This window comes from Tenrec ecaudatus, chromosome 3 (assembly GCF_050624435.1).
Source record: "Tenrec ecaudatus isolate mTenEca1 chromosome 3, mTenEca1.hap1, whole genome shotgun sequence".
Classification (NCBI taxonomy): domain Eukaryota; kingdom Metazoa; phylum Chordata; class Mammalia; order Afrosoricida; family Tenrecidae; genus Tenrec; species Tenrec ecaudatus.
Genome location: NC_134532.1, coordinates 12240904 through 12248809, shown reverse-complemented (window position 1 = coordinate 12248809; position 7906 = coordinate 12240904). Strand labels below are relative to the sequence as shown.

Genomic DNA, 7906 nt, shown 5'->3' with positions numbered 1-7906 from the left:
TATATATTCAAGAATAGCATGTCATCACATATTTTCATGGAGTTGGTTCTTCAACCAAAAATAATTAGTTATTTTCTTTTTTCAAAATATTTTTTATTCTTAAGTACCCAATACTGCTATTTTGGTCTAGTTCACTTTATTTATGGTTACTCACTTGCCATGGTTTCTCTTGGCAATTCTCATGCATTAAACACAAGCTTATTTTCATAAAGTAAACCAAAAGTAATGTTTTCTTTCATTTGAAAGAATCAAAAAATATTAAATAAACCATGTTTCTATTGGCTCAATCATTTGCTAATTCAAACTTTCTTTTTCTTTTTGTTTTCTTGCCCCCAATATGTATGAGACCAAGCATCCCTGGCCTGCTACAAGAAACTAGCAGACAGGGATGGATAAGAAACAACTTTACTTTGAACAGGGGTAATGACAAAATAGCACCTAACAGCTATATTGTAATTAAATCCTGCTGTCAAACTTTCTTTTGTAAGATGGATAATTTTTAATAAGAGTTGCTCATTTTTGGATATTAACTATATATTTCTATGCTATGGAATTGTCAGGAAACAACATTTGGTTTGAGGGATTCATCAGCATTTTTTTTCTCTACTCGTTTTTATGAAAAATTATCAGTCCATGTTGACATGGAGATCATTTTACTTCCTGTTCCCTCAGTGATAATTTGTGCCATTCTCTGTAAATAGATTAGATAGATAGATAGATAGATAGATAGATAGATAGATAGGCAGGTCATTCAGATGCTTACTTAATTCCCCTTTTTTACAAGCACAGGTTCTTTTAGACCCATCTACTCTTGACATGTTCACAGAAGAGACCAATCCCTGAAAAAGAACATTGGCCTTGGTAGAGTAGAGGGTCATGGGAAAAGATGACTCTCAAAGTGGTAGATACATACCTTATCTGGAACAATGGGCTCAAACATAACAATTGTGAGGATCTCGTAGGAGGGCCAGAGAGTGTTTCTTTCCATTGTTTATTGTGTAGCTATGAGTAAGAATAAAATTTAACTCGATGGCAGCTTACATGTGTATATATCAAAATACATATGTATCCAAATGAATGAACCCATGGATATATATTATATATCTACATGTAGTTATATACATGAATATGTGTATACACTCTAGGGGCCTTTAAAAAAGTTCATGGAAGACTGAATTAAAACATAATGGAATACATGAATCTTTACTGTGTGCTGCCCCCAACAATCTAAAAGTATATATGCATCTATATGATGTAGAAAGACATGTCAAACTGTAACTATCAAATTCTCAACATTATTTTGTAAGCCTTTTGTATTCTTTCTGTTTGCTCTTTGCTTTTCAGTTTGCTATAATGCACAGAAAGCTTGAAGAAAAAGACGATTCATTTGAAAAACTTACATGGAATCTCTATTGCCTGCAAAATAAAGTTTTTACTTGCAAACACCTAAAAAAAAAAAGAATTATCACAGAAACACTTTGAAGCCTCTATTAGTGTTTTAGTGAAAGAATGCCCAGTAGAAACAATTCACATTCATGATTTATATGCATAATGTTCAGTGGCATTGATTACATTGGTCACCATGTGTCAGCATTTTCATGATCGTTATAACATTTCCATTAACTGAGTCTCACTACATGGCTTTCAACCAGCTCATTCATGCTGTAGAGCAGTGGTTCTCAAGCTGCCTAATGCCGTGACCCTTTATTACAGTTCCTCTTGTTGTGACCTGCCACAACCATAAAATTATTTTTGCTGCTACTTTGTAACTGTAATTTTGCTACAGTTATGTATCAGTTGCCCTGTGGAAGGGTCATTCGACCCCCAAAGGGGTCATGACCCACAGGTTGAGAACCACTGTGGTAGAGTAATTATCCATGAATTCATAGATTTGGGTTTTTTTTAGTGTAAAGCATTCTTTTAGAAATTATGTTTTGCGGTTTTTAAAATTAGATTTAAAAAAACCCTTTTAGTTAGCTCACAGTTACCATTCTTAAAAAGTGATTTTAAAGATAGTTTTGGGTCATGGTTTAAAGAATGACTCAGGGATATGTATTAGGAATTTTCCTAGTCATGATGGGTACAATATGTCTGGGTTCTTTGAGAACTTGAAATTCTGTGTACATGTTTCTCCTGTTCTGCTAGAATCCATGTCTTGGGACCCTGATAAGAACATTCAGTAGTTATTTGTGCTGTTGATTGGTGTCATCAAGTCGGTTATGACCCTTAGCAAACCTTAGAAAGAAGCACCTTGTGACCCTGCCCACCTGACAATTGTTCTTATACTTGAGTCCTTTGTGGCACCAACCGTGTCAGTCCATCTCCTTGAAAGTCTTCCTCTTGCTCGCTGCCTCTCCATAATACGAAACACAATACTCTTCTTTTAGGAGCTAATCTTACCTGACAATATGTCCAAAATATGTAAGACAACCTCTTACCACCCTTGCTTCTAAAGAGTTCTCTGGCCTTATTTCTTTCAAGACAGAATGGTTTGTCCTTTTAGCAGACCATGGTCCTTTCAGTGTTCTTCTCCAGCACCACAATTCAAATGCATCTGTTCTTCTACGGTTTTCCTTCTCCGGTGTCCATATTTCAAATGCATATGAGGCAATAGAAGCTACCATAATTCAGGTCAGATTCACCTTAGTCCTCAAAGTAACATCTTTGCTTCTAAATACTATAAAAGTTCTCGTGCAGAAGATTTACCTAATGCCACATGTCTACTGGTCTCTTGTCTGCTGCTTATGTGAGCATTGATTATGCCTTCAAGCTAGACAAAATCCTTAACCACATCAAGCTTTTCTTCATTGATCATAGTGTTACCTATTGGTCCAATTGTGAGGATTCTGGTCTCATTTACATTGCGTTACAATCTGTGCAGAAGTCTGCAATCCTTAATTTTCATTAGCAAGTGCTTCAAGTCCTCCTCACTTTCAGCAAGTAGTGCTGTGTCATTTACATATATCCCAGGTTGTTAATAAGCCTTTCTTCAATCGTGATACCATATTATGAGCCAGCTTGCCTGACAATTTATTAAGCAAATAATCCTGTTGAACCAGCATGGTGAGAAGATGAACTCTGATCACATCTTTCCCGATCTGAAACCATGCTGCAGTATTCTCTTGTTCTATTTGCCCAGCTGCCTCTTGAGTCATGTACACATTCCCCATGAGTACAATGAAGTATTCTGGAATTCCCACTCTTCTAAATGTTATCCTTAATTTGTTCTAATCTGAACAGTCTAATGCCTGTGCATAGTCAATTGAGCATCTTTCTGGTATTCTTTGCTTTGAGGCAAGTTCTGTCTGATATCAGCAGTGATATTTCTTGTTCCAAATCCTCTTCTGAATCTGGCCTGAACCTCTGGATGGTCCCTGCCAATGTACTGCTGCAATAGCTGTTGGATGATCTGAAGAAGAATTTACTTCTGTGTTATATCAATGATATTAATCTATAGTTTGAGTATTCCGTTAGTTCAGTAGTTACAACTAGTATGTTTTAATGTTCAAATCTTCACTTCATCAAATACTTTCTAAGTCCAAATGGAATATTTTATATAGCCTTTTAAAAATAGAATACTTTGTTCCATTTACTGGACATTTGTCATAATAAATATACAAATAATCTATTTTTCCTTAAATTGTCATGATAAAATATTAAAATAATAATGTGTTTAAGATGAGTAGAGGTACATTGGATGAAATCTGAATAACAACAGCTGTCCAGCAAATTAACTAATGAATTAATTTCACTCTTTCTTACGTTCTCCCACTTTTCAAAAGAATGAGTCGTGAATTATCTGGGACTAGTTTGGAGGGTAAATTCCATGTCTAGTCATTATGTATCATCTGTTACTTAAATCAAGGTATCCCCCTCCCCTGTCTGAATAATTTATTTCTGGGCAATACTTCTGCACAATTCTATGATCACTTTTAGTTATCTCTAGAGTTCGCAATCACCCATACAGAAGGATTGCGGTACCCAGGTCTCAAAATGCCCGTGTATATGAAAGCAATAGTAGTGGCAACAACTGAGATATGACCTCCCTTCTTTCTCCCAGACAAACATCTACATAAGCTCCCTTCCTTTATTCTTTTCTTACTCCCTTCTTTTAATATTTATTTAATCTTATGCCATACTATGAAAAATAAATGTTAGATAAGTAGTATGCATATGGTTTATTGAACTTTCAGAAATTCAGCCGAGGTGCCTAAACTGATAACTCATGAGGACTCACCATCCTAATTGCTCCCGCACCAAACCACTATGTAATGTTTACAAATTTGGTAGGATTTCTGATTGCTGTTTTCATTATGCTTATGGGATTATTTTACAATATTTGATGTTGGGAACTCATAGTTAAATATCTGGATTTCATGTAAATTTTGCAATATGTAAAAAATGTGAAAGATGGAAAATACTCTGGTCATTCAATTGAAGTATAACTGAAAGTGGACATCGTTAAGCCTGGTTGGCAAGTCATTTGACTTTCATTAGCCAAATGAAGGCTTTCATTACTTAATATGAAAACCAAAGCAAAAACATGTTTTAATGGTTTCAATAGTATTTGATGGTCAATACATATTTTGGATATATTAAAATGCATAATTTCAAAGACATTTTTACTGTTGCATCCCCTTATTAGCTTCATCTAGTGTTTGTTCTCTGGTTATTGATGAATTTCTGAAAGACTGTTCTAATTCAACAATAGGCCCCTCTGGATTGAAACTCTTAAAAACGACAAACACCAACCCGAGTATTAGACTCAGAGAATTCCTACTCCATTTTGTTTTATAATATACAATGATTTGACATCAATTTTCCACTATTTATGGTTATCTTTTCTATGAATACCTACAGGTAATCCCAGAGTTCTGAGAGTTCACTGTACACACATTTGCCATGAATAAGAGATTGCCCATGTAAATATGCTGCTGATAGAAATGAGATAATTTGAATTGATATAAGGGCATCCACCATACAGGGACATGTACACTTTAGAGGCATATAAGACTTTGCAGAGGAAACAGCAGATATAAATAAATGTGCATGTGACAACGAAGCTTCCATTGGGGAATTATCACCCATTGTCTCCCCAACAGCAATTCTGCATTGGTGTGGCTATTTCAGCATTTGTTATTATAAAAATAAGTCAGGGTAACAGCTCATGGGCTACACTTTCATCCGGCTTGTCACGTTAGTCTCCATTTCATCCATCTGAATCTTGTGAAACTTGCGGAAAAGCTGGGCATATTACTAAACAATATTTATATGGACCACAGGGAAAATACGTTTACAGTTTAGTAACTAGGAATTAGAGAAGTAATCATTTAACTAGATCCAAGTGAGATTAAATATAGTACCAGAGGCAGTTGGATTACCGAGGGGGGAACCCATAATTTAACCCTAATTTTACAAGGTAAAAAAAAATTGCTAAAATTTAAAATGGGAGACTGAATTAAATGGGTTTTCAATGCTTAAAATGAGATTGTTTAAAATGGGTATTTCAAAGGGTCTGATATTTTCCCTAAAAGAACAGGCATTCTTAACACCAATCCAACATTGCATCTGGTTACCAGCACTTGCTCTGGATTGTGACAGTCTAGCAAATGTATTCTTAATCCCTAACGGGCCAAAGATAATGAAACAGGCAATCAATCTAAATTTTGCAAGACCAGGGCAGAATATAACAAGTAAAAATTATATAGATGGCAATATATAGAGATAACCAATGTCAAGTACATTATAGACCTAAACAGCAAGTTACTGGGCACACTTGAAAGCAATTGAAATCCAGTGACTTCAGAGCCCGTGGTTTGATGGGGGACCCCCTTGCCTCTTTGTGTACTAGCTCATTTCACTTTACGTTTAAGGGAGTGTTTTAGTTCTACTAGTCTGCAAGGATGATAGTTTGATGCCAAACGGGCAAAGTTATATATTACACTTGTGTCCATCGGTAAATCGGTCACCTTACTTTCTTGAAATTTATTAAAGAGATTTATAAAGCTGATGAACCCACTATAAATCTCTCTAACTTTTATAATATCTTACTGATGTCTATGGCAAAATGAATTATGAATTTTTCCTTTAACACTATTTTCCCCCGGAGGATCCTCAGGGTGTAAATTAGTATGTTTAATCAGAGCTTCCCATAGCTTTTCTAAGAAGGCTGTCCATTTTCCTTGCCTTTTGAAAAATAAGTCTAGTTTTATCATATGGTATCATAATTTAGGCAACTATTTTCAGTCCAAATAGCCCTATTCCAGAACTCATAATTAGGTTAAGCCATGTTACCAAATAATATCAGCCTTTTTCATTTTAGGATTTGAGGATCAAATTTTTTCCAGTTCTTAAGAATGTTGTTATGTTGTTAGATGCCATCAAGTTGACTCCAAATCTATTGCGACCCTGTGCACAACAGAACGGGACACAGCATAGCCCTGCACTCTCTTCCTATGACCGAACCCATTGATAAAGCCACCGTGTCACTCTGTCTCATACAGGGGCGTTTTCTATTTCGCTGCCCTTCCACTTTACCAAACATGATGTCTTTCTCCAGAGACTGGTCTCTCCGGACAATAGGTTCAAAGCCTGGATGACAAAGTCTTGTCATTCTTTCCCCTTAGAGGCGCTCTAGCCTTACTTCTTCCAAAACAGAACAGGTTGTAGTTTGGGCAGTTCATGGTACGTTCAATATTCTTCTCCAGCACCAAAATTCAAATGCATCCACTCCTCTTTGGCCTTCTATATTCAATGTTTAGCTTTCAAAGCACAAAAGACCATGTGTTAGTCCAGGTATACTAGACTAGATTTACAAATTCATAGACACTCATATGTGTATAAGAAAAAGATATATATAATTGAATATAGAGAAAACATCCCAGCCAAGTCCAGATCAAGTCCATAAATCCAGTATTAGCCCATATGTCTAACACCAATCCAAAAATCCCTCTTCAGACACGAAACACATGCAATGACGCTGAATTCAGGAAGCTCACAGGCCAGTGTGTGGTAAGTCTTATGGATCCAGTGGCATTGTAAGCATCTCAGTGCTGGCAGTGGTCTCCACGTGGCTCCTTCAGCTCCAGGGCTCTATCACAGCTCCGTGTCTTGCCTGCAGGAATGTCTTGCTGTAGGCAGTGAGCATGAGCATGTGTCCTGCCTCCAGCCAGTTATTTATTTCCTTAGCGCCTCCAAGTGAGGTCATTGAGCTGTGACCTGATTGACAGACTAAACTCCACCCCTTCACTGGTAAATCTTAACTTGACAAGATTATCTAACTACCACAGGCCAGTATAATTAAGATCAAGTTCAAGGAAATAGAAATCTGGCTTTCCAGGGCAAAATAGATAGTCAACAAATAAAGTCAGACACATAGAAAAATATACATTCATCCTAAGCAAACTTTATGGAGTTCTGCTAGGACAATAGCTGATATCCCACAAAAACTGAGGGATTATAAAATGTTTTCCTCATCATTTTCTAGATGGGAATGGTTGACAGGCCTTAATGAGACTTTAGACTGGTGTCCAGACGTCCGCATCCTCCAATTCCATGTCCTTTATCTTTCGCAAAATGTTGGAATCCCAACCCGTACAAATGCTTTAATTTGCTACCAGATGAAATAACAGAGAGAACCCAGACCAGAAGGGAAAGGAGAGAACGAGAAGCCAACGTCTCCCTTGTAGATTCCTTCACTCTGAGATGCAGCCGCATGCCCACCGAAGGGACTCCAAGGCTGAGTTAAAGTGAACTCTAGTGGCCACTTGTGTTCTTGCCCAGCATAAGATTTTGTTCCAGTCCATTGGTGGAGAAGGACACTCTGCTTCTACTGGATGACATGGGGGGCAAGGGATTTGGGAGAATGCAGTTCACAAGATGGTTACAGTCCTTGGTCGCTGAAGCT

At 36.9% G+C, this 7906-nt stretch overlaps 1 non-coding gene across 1 annotated transcript; it reads right to left on the bottom strand.

Moving 5' to 3' along the window:
* Positions 1-337: 337 nt before the first annotated feature.
* On the bottom strand, positions 338-469 carry LOC142444069 (small nucleolar RNA SNORA63). The gene has a single exon (XR_012783745.1). It is a non-coding gene; the product is annotated as a small nucleolar RNA SNORA63 (small nucleolar RNA).
* Positions 470-7906: the final 7437 nt, after the last annotated feature.